The sequence below is a fragment of the Aquarana catesbeiana genome, linkage group LG09 (assembly GCF_042186555.1).
Source record: "Aquarana catesbeiana isolate 2022-GZ linkage group LG09, ASM4218655v1, whole genome shotgun sequence".
In the NCBI taxonomy this organism is placed as follows: domain Eukaryota; kingdom Metazoa; phylum Chordata; class Amphibia; order Anura; family Ranidae; genus Aquarana; species Aquarana catesbeiana.
Window position 1 is genome coordinate 218,379,330 of NC_133332.1, and position 14,810 is coordinate 218,394,139.

A 14,810-nucleotide genomic window follows, 5' to 3' on the forward strand; every position below is an offset into this window, starting at 1 on the left:
CTTAAGGCAGCATAGAGAGGTGTTCACATTCTGCAGTCACATTGCTGTGTAGTGTGCATGCTGGAAAAATGATTGCTCCTGTCACAGTTGGTGGACAGTACTGCCGCCAAACACAACAAAAGTGAATTGGGACGCTCCATAAATGTGCCTGCGTTGCAGCACATTGGTTTGGAGTTTACAACCTTAAAACTGGCAGTGAGGAGATGTCATTTCGACTTCTCACTGCCTGTCAAATGCCTCAGAAAAGAGATCCAAACGTGGATGGCTTTTTAGAGTTTAGACGCCTAATCTAGTCTTATGCCCCATACACACGATCAGAAATTTTGTCAGCAAAAGTCGGACGAGAGCTTTTGGCCAGAAATCCCAACCGTGTGTATGCTCTATCGGACTTTTGCTGGCAGAATTCCAGCCAGCAAAAGATTGAGAGCAGGTCCTCTGTTTTTTGGTCGGAAAAAGTTCCTATCCGAAAATGCGTTAGTCTGTATGCAATTCGGACGCGCAAAAAATCATGCATGCTCGGAAACAATTTGATACATGCTCGGAAGCATTGAACTTCATTTTCTCGGCTCGGATTTTCTCGGCTCGTCATAGCGTTGTAAGTGTTCTTGGCGGTCGAAAGTTCAGAGAACTTTTGTGTGACCGTGTGTATGAAAGGCAAGCTTAAGCGGAATTCCGTTGGAAAAACCATCCAAGTTTTTTCTGACGGAATTTCTGATCGTGTGTATGGGGCATAAGAGTTATCATTTCTGTCAGGTTTTTATTTCTGTCTGTGACCACCATAGGGAAATTCTTCCTTGCTTCCTGTCCTTGTGTCACCATGACAAGAAATGACAGTACCATTGTTACCAGGACAGGAAAATACCGAAAGCAACACCAACGTTGTCAGATATTCTAACCCTTTCAAGAGACTCTGTCACTTGCTGTGAATAGGCAGAGTGGCAGTCTCTTTAAACCCGAATGGAACCCTTTAAGCTCAACTCCAGGAATATCCAAAATTCCTTAAATGTTTGTTATGTCTAGGTGCAGACTATTACCTACCTGTCTCCAGATGGCTTCAGTGCTCTACTTCTCTGTTTGAAGCTCTGGTGTGTGGGCAGAGTGCCAGCGTCATCACACACCATATACATAGCTCCCAACTGTCCCTGATTTGGAACATTGTCCCTCATTCCTCCTCATTTGTCCCTCATCTTGGTCTGATCTATATAGTTGTATATAAAATGCACTATTTATCTATCAATAAGGGTTTTACAGTGCTAAACCTTGCGTCCAATTTCTAAATTGCTGCAATCGTAAATGTCAAAAGACAATATAAAGGAATAGCAATGGGAAAAAAAGCACTTGTGGGTTTAACTACATTATTTTGTATAATTCTCCTTTAACCGCTTGCTGCCCACCGGCTGTCATATGACGGCCAGGCGGTGCGGCTCTTGTTCTGGGAGGGCGTCATATGATGCCCTCGCCTTCCCTGCCCACCAGTCTGCAATCACGCGCACCCGCTGTGTCACTGGGCACCCGATGGGCGTGCCAGGCGGCCGCGATGTCCGCCGTGCACCCGCGATTGCCCAGTAACACGGCAGGACCGTGGATCTGTGTGTGTAAACACACAGATTCACGTCCTGTCAGAGAGGAGAGGAGACCGATGTGTGTTCTCAGTATAGAGCAACACCGATCATCTCCTCCCCTTGGGAGTCCCCTCCCCCTTCAGTTAGAAACATTCCCTAGGAACATAATTAACCCCTCGATCACCCCTTAGTGTTAACCCCTTCCCTGCCAGTCACATTTATACAGTAATCAGTGCATTTTTATAGCACGGATCGCTGTATAAATGTGAATGGTTCCAAAAATGTGTCAAGTGTCCGATATGTCCGCCACAATATTGCAGTCACAATAAAAATCGCAGATCGCCGCCATTACTAGTAAAAAAATAAATAAAAAATAAAAATGCTATAAATCTATCCCCTATTTTGTAGATGCTATAACTTTTGTGCAAACCAATCAATATACGCTTATTATATACGATTTTGTGTTAGGTTGAAGTTCATTCTTAAGCCTCGTACACACGGTACGATTGTTGGCAGGGGATTGTCTGTTGAAAGACTGTTGTCCTAAAATCTTACAGTTAGTACATTCCTTTTGACAATTGTTGTCCAATTTTCAGCCAACAAATATTGGATGAAAGCTAGTAAATTTTCGTCTGACAATGGCTTGACGTCAGATTTTGGTATGGTCAGTACACAAATCCGTCACACAAAAGTCGAAAGTACAAACGCACATGATCGGAATCAATGCTCACCAAACACGAAATTAGCAGAAGGGGCCCAAAGGGTGGCGCTCAAGAGCTGAAATACCTCATAGTACGTCACTACGTTCGTGTTTGTCGCATGACAATTGTGTACTGTTAGTATGCAAAACAAGATCCCTTTTGACAAAAATCTGACACTCAGTTGGTCAACTATCGTACCGTGTGGGCGAGGCTTAAGGGATGGGTTATAGGATGGAGAAATTTTTGTTTGTGGGACTGAAAGCCCTTCACCAAAATCCACTGTGCCAAGTAGAGATGAGGCTGTGCGTCCTCCAAACCTCGAACTCCTGCTTTTTGTACTCCAATCAGCTGCAGGCTGGGTCATTCACCACTCCACAGCTCATGGATAGGTCATTGGAATTTAAAAAAAGTAGGAGTTTAGAGTGCAGGTCAGAGATGGGCTCAGAAGACGCGCTGCCCCATCTCAAGTGCTGAGCTCTTGGCACAATAAGAAAATGCATCACCAGTGAGAAGGTCACTGTTCAGGTGGAGATGATGCTTGGCCGGTTCTACCTGAGTGCAAGCTTACTAGAAACTTTTTGAACAAGACATGTTTCGGTAACCCTCAGGGCTTGTTTACACTTAGCAATTGGGGGGGTTAAAACCATGCAGCCACATTTTTTTACATTTTTACCCCCCCTTCACAGCCATGGCAGAATTTATACCCCCTGCCACACTACGGCCCGTCAGATGCAACACATTCAAGTGAATGGAGCCGCGCTGCATCCTCACACAATGCATGCAGTTGTGGTGTGGTAGTGCAACATTTAGGGGGTTGAAACAGACAGTGAGAAGGTGACATATTGCCTCCTCACCTCCTGTCAAATGTCTTTGAAAAGCAATCCAAATGCAGATTGCATATCAGAGGTGTGGCAGCCGTTCGTTTCCCCAGGGATATGCAATTAGCGGACCTCCAGCTGTTGCAGAACTACAAGTCCCATGAGGCATAGCAAGACTCTGACAGCCACAAGCATGACACCCAGAGGCAGAGGCATGATGGGATTTGTAGTTTTGCAACAGCTGGAGGTCCGCTAATTGTATATCCCTATAGTAAACGATCAGTCAATGAATATTTTTAATACAAATGCCTTTTAAACCTAAATCTCACATGTACTAAAAAAATCTGATCATTTAGACAGAAAAAGAAAAGAAAGTGCCCAGCTACTAGTTTAGGGAGTTCTCTCCCCCAATTTTCAGGGGTGCCATCCATACACAACACAGCGCTGGCTGGGGTAAGGTGTGGGGAAAGGACAGAACATGACAGAGGCCGGCCAGCTGTACAACATGACACAAAGCTGGATCCAATTTCATTTCCCAAACACCCCATTATTTCTCAGCGGAGCCTGTCCAGATCTGTTCGGGGGTTTAGTTGGAGGCCGCTCACCTCTTCCAGTCATAAAACAGACAAAGGAGACTCAGGGAAAGCTGGGTTACCACGATGACTGAGCTGTGACTCAGCCCATACAATAATACCATTAATCTTTCCACGGATATGTTTTTATATCCACATTACAAGGTTTTTATATGTACAGCACCTCTGCAGTCGCTAACTTAAAGTGGACCTGTCAGTATCTTCACAAGTCTGCATTCATACATTCCAGACATGTCATATACATCATCAACTATTTCAGTTTTCAAAGAGGCTTCACCTTTTTATAATTAGAAAGCAGTTGTTGAGCTTCTCTCCGCTATTTGGCCTAGGCTGAGATGATGTCATCGGTCTACTGAAGACAGAAGAAATTATTTCCTCAGTCCTGTGTCAGACATTTGTGAACAGATCCAAGAACTATGATTATGGAATCTTTTAAAGTGGCTGTAAAGGCAGAAGGTTTTTTCTCTTAATGTATTCTTTTTATTAGGAAAAAAAAAAGCCTTCTGTGTGTAGCAGCCCATTCAGTCCCCTTAATACTTACCTGAGCCCCATCTCTATCCAGCGATGTCCACGAGTGCCTCAGCTGCCTGGGGCTTTCCTTCCTGATTGGCTGAAACACAGCAGTGGTGCCATTGGCTCCCGCTGCTGTCAATCAAACTCAATTAGCCAATCAGGAGAGAGAGGAGGCGGGCTGAACCACAGTTCTGAATGGATACACGGAGCTGCAGCTCGGCTCGGGTGCCACCATAGCAAACTGCTTACTTCGGAGGCACTCGACAGGAGGGAGGGGCCAGGAGAGCCAGCGAGGGACCCGATTAGAGGAGGATCTGGGCTGCTCTGTGCAAAACCACTCCACAGAGCAGGCAAGTGTAACATGTTTGTTATTTTAATAGAAAAAAAACGAAACTTTACAATCACTTTAGGCCAGATATACATGGACCAAAATTTGGCTGGTTTAGCAGGGATCAGACGAATTTTTGATTCATGTATGGGCAGGGTGGGTGTACAGAAGTCGATCTATTATAGCCAGCAGCACTGATCAGTGTATTCTAACAGCGGGGAAGTCTCTGCACTGTCAGAATACAATAGTGCAACAGGGAGGATTTCCCATTCTACATCGAATGAGTGGATGGGGAAATCAAATCTTTTTTTGTCGTTCAACCTACTGGTTGAGCAAAAAAAAAAAAAGACTCATCTATGGCCAGCCTTATCTAGCATCTCAATCCAGGAAGTAGAGGTAATAAATACCTGTGTGTGTTTCATTTATACATCACTTAGGCAGGCCATAGACGGTGCAAATTTCTGTCCTGCCATCACATGTTGCAGGAAAGAAATCTGCATGATTCCCCCATCAACACAGACAGTGCTGACAGGGGAATCCCTCCTGCCGAGTAATTTTCTGCTCCCAGTGGGGGCGGGCAGGGAAGACAGTGATTATCGCTAGCAGTTTTAGCAACTGCTTGATTGATCAACTTGGTACATTCAGCCTGCCCATTAATGGTTAAAATCTCAGCGAGATTCCTGCTAAACCGGCCAAGATTTGAACCATCTTTGACCAGCCTTAGCGTGTATGCACTTAATGTAAAAAAATATGGTACATCTGATTGTAGGTTCCTATCAAGGACACCTCCTGAACAGTGCTTCTGAAAATACTAGTTGCCTGGCTGTCGTGTCAATCTTCTGACTTCAGCACTAATCCAAAATAAGTATGTAGATGAAGAGTCATGACTTTTCTGGTTTCATACTGCATCTGTAAAGGTCCTTTCACACCATACTGCACATAAATACAACAACGTATCAAAAATACATGTGTGTTGATATGCATATAATGTGTACACTATATTGTCAAAAGTATTGGGACATCTGCCTTTACACGCACATGAAGTTTAATGGCATCCCAGTCTAAGTCCGTAGGGTTCAATGTTGCGCTGGTGCACCCTTTGTAGCTTTAACAGCTTCAAGTCTTCTAGGAAGGCTGTCCAAAAGGTTTAGGAGTCAGTCTACTCTATGGGAATGGTTGACTATTCTTCCAGAAGCGCATTTGTGAGGTCAGGCACTGATGTTGGACGAGAAGGCCTGGCTCGCAGTCTCCACTCTAATTAATTCCAAAGATGTTCTATCGGGTTGAGGTCAGACCAGTCAAGTTCCTCCACCCCCAACCTGCTCATCCATGTCTTTATGGACCTTGCTTTGTGCACTGGTGCGCAGTCATGTTGGAATAGGAAGGGGCCATCCCCAAACTGTTCCCACAAAGTTGGGAACATGAAATTGTCCAAAATGTCTTAGTATGCTGATGCCTTGAGCATTCTCTTCACTGGAACTAAGGGGCCAAGCCAAACCCCTGAAAAACAAATCCACATCATAATCCCCCTCCACCACATGAGTCCTGACCTCAACCCGATAGAAAACCTTTTGGATGAATTAGAGTGGAGACTGCGTGCCAGGCCTTCTTATCCAACATCAGTGCCTGACCTCACAAATGCTCTTCTGGAAGTATGGTCAAACATTCCCATAGACTCACTCCTAAATCTTGTGGACAGCCTTCCCAGAAGAGTTGAAGCCGTTATAGCTGCAAAGGGTGGGCCAACTCAATATTGAGCCCTACGGATTAAGACTGGGATGCCGTTAAAGTTCATGTGCGTGTAGAGGCGGGCGTCCAAGTACTTTTGACAATATAGTGCATTTTCATCTTCATTGTGTTACATTAGATTGCTTATTTATCCGCATTTGCAAATGTTTTTATGTCGTTTGTTGTAAAGTTGCAGGTCACTGAAAGGGTCAAAATACTAAAAACAAAATTTTTTGTGTCTATATTTTTCGTTTGGATTGTGTTTACATGCATTGATGTGCACTGCATTAAGGCCTCGTGTACACGGGATGCCGAAAAAGCCACGTTTTTAGTCATTCAGGTATTTTTGTTTACTGATCTAAATGCAGGCCATTGTTTTTCAGGGCCTGTGCACACAGGTGCAAAAACTTGCAATGCGTATAGATCAGTAAAAAATAAAGTGTGTGTTGGTCAGTATTTTTACAAGTATGTGCAAATACGAGCATATATGTGCATACATCACCCTCCCTTATTTAAAAAAAAAAGCTAGAAGAATTTTTATAGTTGCGTACGTGTAAGTTAGAATACATGCATATGCTATACAGCTTTGCTTCATGTTCTGCCAGGAATAACAGATGTTCATATGTCAGTACCGTGTGCAAGTACCCTAAAATGCAGAAAGGTTGCATTTAGCACAACGCACGTTAACACAGATGTATATAATATTGCGGTGTAAACGAGGCACATAGAAAACCACTGTATTTGTCCTTACGGCGACCTGCGTTGATCCGGTACACATGGTGTGGTTGAGCCCTAGGGGCTTTTTCACATTGGATTGCCTTTTAATGCAGTGGATAAACACAGGTCACTGCTAGGACACATAGAAAAAAAATGTTTTTCAAGTGTCCTGTTCATAATGCTGCAGCTTATCTACAATATTTTGCAGTGCACTGGAAAGCACCACATGTCATTGCACAGTAGTGCAACACACCATGCTGCTGTGCAGTGACGTGAATGAAGTGTCGAATAGTGTATAAAGTTTAAAAAAAGTGTGAGAAGTGCGATTCACTAAACTCCTCCCTACTGCAGCCGACACAGACACTGCGTTTTACCATGCAGGCTAGTGTAAACATACTATAATTTAGCAGACTTGCTCACAGAGATTCTGGTAGGACTGTAGCCTCGGTCACGTGTGTGCTCTGCAGCCTCTTGCTAACACCCCAGTAAGTGTAAATCAGGGAACTTGCTGAATTTTTCACAGACATGATGGTAGGAGATGGGGATCTTGGCAAACTAATAGATTTATAGGGTGAGCCAGCCAGATGAGCAGTGCAAAGCTAACATTCCATCCAGGCAGCACTCGCAGCCATCCCTTTTCAACACAAAACTGGGGCCTGTAGTAGCATTAAAGCCAGCCATAGATGGCTCAAATCAAGCCATGTATAGACAGGCTGAATGTACCAAGTTAATCGATTGATCAACTTGGGTATAACCAGCCTGCCAGATTTTACATGTGATTTTACATGTGATTACAATAATCACTGTCTTCTCCTGAAGGGGGGCGCTTTCCCCGGCCCCCACCTTCCCGCCGCAAAAACACAATGGCTCGGTAGGAGGGATTCCCCTGTCAACACTAACTTCACAACATTCATTTCTTTCCTGCAATCCGTGGATATGCAATTCCATCCACAAAATAATTCCAGCTCTACTATTTTTAATTGGGATCTCACAGGTAGGTTCTACCATATATGACCATACGAATGTACCCCTGAAGCCGTTCTGTCATGTGTGAGATTAGACTTCGGTGTTGTAGGACATAAGGAAGCAATTCAGACTTCGCTTTGGCCGGATGTTGCCATTGCCGGGCAGAATGTGGGGAGACATTTGCTGGTTCAAAAAAATAGGCCGATATTCTGCTTGTGCGTATGTCGGTCTGTCTGACAGAAGCCAGTTGTTCGGCCGCCTTCTGTTGGACGTGCATGCTGGAAAACCACCAGCCGACTGACTCCCGATTAGTGCTCTCAGCCAATGGCAGAGAGCGCTGATCGGAGTGTTCTGGAGGGGGGGGGGGGGGGCCTTCCCCCTGTCAGATCACAACACCTCAGCGGGGTAATGACCGGACTAACCTCCCATGGTTAGTACAGTGTCTCTGATAGAAGCTGTTACTTTTTTTTGTGCAACCTGCTGGGTTGCACTAAAATAATCTGTAGTGTGTACCTGGCTTAAAGCTCCCTTTTTATAGCTCTGTTATTGTTTTAGAAAAACTACAAACCTGAGTTATAACTAACGCTAGTGTTAGCATTTGACAGGCATTGAGACTGCGTGAGCCTCACGGCCTGTCTGAACCCCACCATGGTGGTGGACAGTTACAGAGAAGACCAGTGGCGTCTGGCGTTATTTTTTTTTTTTTTGGGCGGGGGGCATCAAACAATCCATTTTTTTTTCCTGCTTTTGGCCAATCGGGTGATGAGTCTCACGATGAATGATTGGCTGGGAGAAGAGTCAGTTTACAATAGCGTATATTAATTCGCTATTGTCACACAACTGGGTTTTCAGTGCAGTGCTCTGCACCCCGAGCCCACCCTTTTTTGAAGCCTATTAGAGCCTCTGGCTCTAATCACGTGCTTAAAAAAAAAAACCCTGATTGGAATTCATGTGTCCGGCACCTTGCATGTAGATTAAGGGGCCGGACACATGAATAGGGGGGGCAGCGCCCATGCACCCCTAATGGACATCACTAGCAAAGTCCCATTCACTTGAATTGGGTGCATTTGGGGGCACTGCTGCATGCTTGTGACTTCCTATCAGTGATTAAAGCTTGTAGGAGGAGTTTTCATTATCCTCTGACTGTTCTATGTGGCTGCATGACTCCTGACCCCCTGTCTGGACAGTGCTGATTGGCCCTGTGCCGATCACATGCACCCTCCCAAGAAAAAAAAAAACGAGCATGTGCAGAGTGACTCCAAGGTTCTGTACTATCAGGAGATGGATTGGGGACTGTGGAAGTGTGGTGGTGGTGGGGGGGGGGGGACAAGGAAAGACAGGATCAGCCTTTTTACACAATGCAGAGGATTAACCCCTTAGGTTTCACAGTGAGTATACAAGCATGCTTTACTGCATATACAGATTTTACTGTTGTGGGTTTAGTAACACTTATGCTGCGTACACACGGTCGGACATTCTGACAACAAAACTCTTGGATTTTTTCTGATGGATGTTGGCTCAAACTTGTCTTGCACACACAAGGTCACACAAATCTTGTCGTAAATTCCAATCGCCAAGAACGCGGTGAAGTAAAACACATACGACGAGTCTAGAAAAATGAAGTTCAATAGCCAGTGCGGCTTTTCTGCTTAATTCTGAGCATGCGTAGAACTTTATGCGTCAGAATTGTGTACACACGATCGGAATTTACGAGGGACGGATTTTGTTGTCAGAAAATTTGAGATCCAGATCTCAAATTTTGTGTGAGGGAAATTCCAATGGAAAATGTCCGATGGAGCCTATACACAGTCAGAATTTCCAACAAAAAGCTCCCATCGAACTTTTTCCATCGGAAAATCCGACCCTGTGTATGGGGCATTAGTGTCAATGAGCACAAAGTGGAAGTTCAGAAAGAGATGAGTTCGGAGGAACACCTGAGTTAATCTCTTGTTACATGTGTAGCGACCTTTTAAGACACCCAGCAGAACACTTCACCTCACTGCAGCTTGTTCCTTTTGATTAGTCCCTGTTTTGGCCACCATGAGAAGGTCTGATTCATAATGGAAGGAAACTTCTTTTTACATAACTCATGCTGGTATCAGGAGGTATTGGAGGAGTTGGACATACAGTATCTCACAAAAATGAGTACACTCCTCACATTTTTGTAAATATTTTATTATATCTTTTCATGTGACAACACTGAAGAAATTACACTTTGCTACAATGAAGTGGTGAGTGTACAGCTTGTATAACAGTGTAAGTTTGCTGTCCCCTCTAAAATAACTCAACACACAGCAATTGATGTCTAAATCGCTGGCAACAAAAGTGAGTACACCCCTAAGTGAAAATGTCCAAATTGGGCCCAATTAGCCATTTTCCCTCCATGGTGTGATGTGACTTGTTAGTGTTACAAGGTATTAGGTGTGAATGGGGAGCATGTGTTTTATATTTGGTGTCATCGCTCTCACTCTGTCATACTGGTCACTGGAAGTTCAACATGGCACCTCATGGCAAAAAACTCTCTGAGGATCTGAAAAAAAATAATTGTTGTTCTACATAAAGATGGCCTAGGCTATAAGAAGATTGCCAAGACCCTGAAACTGAGCTGCAGCACGGTGGCCAAGACCATACAGCGGTTTAACAGGGCAGGTTCCACTCAGAACAGGCCTTGCCATGGTCGACCAAAGAAGTTGAGTGCACGTGCTCAGCGACATATCCAGAGGTTGTCTTTAGGAAATAGACGTATGAGTGCTACCAGCATTTCTGCAGAGGTTGAAGGGGTGGGGGGGTCAGCCTGTCAGTGCTCAGACCATACGCAGCACACTGCAACAAATTGGTCTGCATGGTTGTCGTCCCAGAAGGAAGCCACTTCTAAAGATGATGCACAATAAAGCCCGCAAACAGTTTGCTGAAGACAAGCAGACTAAGGACATGAATTACTGGAATCATGTCCTGTGGTCTGATGAGACTAATGCTGGCCATACACTATACGAAAAATCGGCCGAAAAATCGTTCGTATGGACACTTCGTTCGTTTTTCGGCAAGTTAGTGGGTACAAATCGATAATCGTTTGTGACGTTTTTGTGGAAAAAAAACGAACGGCATGTTTGGAAAATTTCTGCCGAACGTACGATAAATTGCAAGGTTAATGTGTTTCCCGTCCGAACTGCCTGCACTAGGTATATGTAAAAAAACGAACACAAAATTATTTATTCATGTCCACTGAACAGATTATCGGACATTATATGATGGCACGATCGTTTGCGGTCACGGTCGAACGTTCGTTTTTCGAAAATGGGTTCGGCCGATTTTCTGTATAGTGTATGGCCAGCATTAGATAAACTTATTTGGTTCAGATGGTGTCAAGCGTGTGTGGCGGCAACCAGGTGAGGAGTACAAAGACAAGTGTGTCTTGCCTACAGTCAAGCATGGTGATGGGAGTGTCATGGTCTGGGGCTGCATGAGTGCTGCTGGCACTGGGGACAGTTCATTGAGGGAACCATGAATGCCAACATGTACTGTGACATGCTGAAGCAGAGCATGATCCCCGCCCTTCAGAGACTGGGCCACAGGGCCGTATTCCAACATGATAAAGACCCCAAACACACCTCCAAGATGACCACTGCCTTTCTAAATAAAAAGCTGAAAGTAAAGGTGATGGCCTGGCCAAGTATGTCTCCAGACATAAACCCTATTGAGCATCTGTGGGACATCCTCAAAGGGAAGGTGGAGGAGCGCAAGTTCTCTAATATCCACCAGCTTCGTGATGTCGTCATGGAGGGGTAGAAGAGGACTCCGGTGGTAACCTGTGAAGCTCTGGTGAACTCCATGCCCAAGAGGGTTAAGGCAGTTCTGGAAAATAATGGTGGCCACACAAAATATTAACACTTTGGGCCCAATTTGGACATTTTTACTTAGGGGTGTACTCACTTTTGTTGCCAGCGGTTTAGACATTAATGGCTGTGTGTTAAGTTATTTTGAGGGGACAGCAATTTTACACTGTTATACAAGCTGTACACTCACTACTTTATATTGTAGCAAATTGTCATTTCTTCAGTGTTGTCACATGAAAAGATATCATAAAATATTGACAAAAATGTGAGGGGTGTACTCACGTTTGTGAGATACTGTAGGTATACAATTTGTTGGGTGTCAGGTACTCTTTTATTTTAGCTGTTCTTTCACTGTATGGGAGAAAGGTAAATCATAACTGATTGCAATTAGTGGATATAGCTGATTCTCACTTAAATAGTATCTGCTTAACATGAGTTCTTCCATAACAAGAATACTGTAGTTCTTTGCTATAAGCTGCTGGTAACATAAGTGGGTTTATCTTGATAAGACTTTGTGTGCAAGGGCCGCTTCTCCAGCCTGGGGCCCGGCTCTAGGGTTTCTGTACTGCCCAGGAATACAGGGATAATATTGATATAGTCTCTGCTTCCAGGGGATAAAAAAGTTGGAGACAATGTTGCAAATAGTCTGTAGCTGTTGAGGCATGAAATACTTTATAATCTGGATGTTACATAATATGGCAGAGCGTTGTCTGCAGATTAGAGGAGAGTTCAGGTTTTCCCTGCTTATTAACAGAGCAAAAGAAAAAAACGTTAATGTTCATAAAAAAGGATCTAATATGGTAGATGCAATCAAACAGGCACTATTGTATTGGATCATGTGGTGAGATTGCAAGTCCAACCAAGATGCCCTGGGAAAGGTCTGCTGAATCTGGTTGCTATGGATTACATAGCACTCAGAAAACTAAGTGTACTTTCTCAGTTTATCATGGCTGTCATGTGTCCTTGTTTACATACTAGCAGATTGCTTGTTGGCTGGTTGCATCTTAAAGTGGTTGTAAACCCTCCTTTTACCTATAGGTAAGCCTAGAATAAGGCTTACCTATAGGTAGTGGAAATATCTCCTAAACGTCCGTCGATGATGTCCTCCGTGCCGTTTCTTCACTAGTATGTGCCGTGACTGATGTCACACGGCTCTGGACAGTCACAGAGCCGGAGTACGCGGCCCTGGAAGAAAGAGGGTAGAGGATGGATGCTTCCACCAGTGGGGAGAGCACGGGCTTCGATTGCATGTAAGTGCCACATAATGGGCTAGTATGCAATGCATACTAGCCCATTATGCTTTTACTTTGCAGGGAACGATAGAGGAAGTAAAACCCATCAGGGTTTACTTCCTCTTTAAAGTAGTAATAAACCCTCTGCGTTTTTAGCGTAACACATTGCACACAATAAAATAAACATTCCTTGGTAAACTATCTGTTAAACTTCTTACGCCAGCACTTGCAGCTTATAACTGTTGCTGGCTCCTGCTCCTTCTCAGTACTGCATTCCTGAACTTCTGGTCTTTGCAGGAAAGAGTTAACAGTGCACAGTGCAGTCCGGTGTCAGTCTGTTGACAGCTGAAGAATTGAGGGAGGAGCAGGGGGATGCCTTGCCATTCCAGGATATAGGGCTGTGTGTTTCTATTGATGCACACAGTTTAGGGAGACAAAACTCTATAATCCCTGCATGCAAGGATGGCTGCATAGAATGCTACAAGGGGAAAAAGCCACCATGAAACCTGGGACAGTGATCATGCCAGCAACTAAGGCTGCATTCTACACATGGGCATTTTGAATTGTGGGCAGAATAGCCAGGATTCTGCCTGCGATTTCCAAACATCCAGGTGTGAATGACAAATTGCACAATGCACATTTCAGATGAAATTCAGTTGAATGGCACCTGAAAACACGGTGGAATGGCACCATTCCCTATATCTTGGAATGGCAAGGCACTCTCCTGCTCCTCCCTCCAAGTTTGTAAATTTACTTTGCGAGGCTCCCCACACAACGCCCTTGAATTCTGTGACACATACTCACTATGCCCTGTGGGTAATCACTGCTTTGTCACACAGAACCTGACTTCTGAATTACAAAGGTGCTGAGAGGAGGAGTTTTAGGAGGCGGAGTCAGTACAGGAAGCATGGCTTGCAGGCATCAAGGTACCATGAGATATGTAGTCCTTAGAAATGGGAAAATAATCAGCAGAGGAGAAGCTGCAAAGCATTCAGGGAATCCAGGAAGTCACAAAAAGAGATGGCCAGCAGACAGGCAGATCTCACAACTTGAAAGGAGAATTTTCAAGTAAGTTTTTATATTGATTGTCAAAAATAATTTTTGTTATTTCAATGCTGATGTTATAAAATGAAAGTGTTGTGACCATAAATCTCCTAAAGGTCTTTTTTCCAAATGTGGAAATGATCACACTGTGTACTTCAGTTGCTCCTTTCTTTTCTTTACTGGACAATCTTTGCTCTATTTTTTAGGAATGATAATTATCTGAAAGCAGTGGCGACCCATCCATTCTGGGCGCCCGCCACCCCCCCCCCCCCATTCATGCATCTGCCACCCTAATCTACATGCGGGGCACTGGACACATGTATTTCAATTGTTTTTTTTAAGCACATGATTGGAGCCTTAGGCTCCGATTGGCTTAAAAAAAAGATGCCTACCCACTTGTGTGACAATGGCGAATTAATATTCGCTATTGTCTCCTTGATTCTCCTCCCTGTCAGTCAGGAAGCAGTTCCTGAAACTCGATTTGCCAGGGAGTCTTAGAACAGAATTGTTGGTGGGTGTGGTGTCCTTGTGGGAGGGGCTAGCTGAACAGAGAACTGTCAATGTGGAGAATACTGGGAATGAGTGGAGGACACAAGCACAGTGAGCTATGCAGAGGGAGAGTATAGAACCATATCTAATGTATGGATCTCTCTGTAATAGACCTGACTAAGTGAAGAAAACTCTTCAAGCCCCGTGTCCATCTGTTTCTGAAGAATTCTGATCTTATCCTCCCCGTATATCTTCTCATCAGTGCATGTAGGAGACAGTTCACACG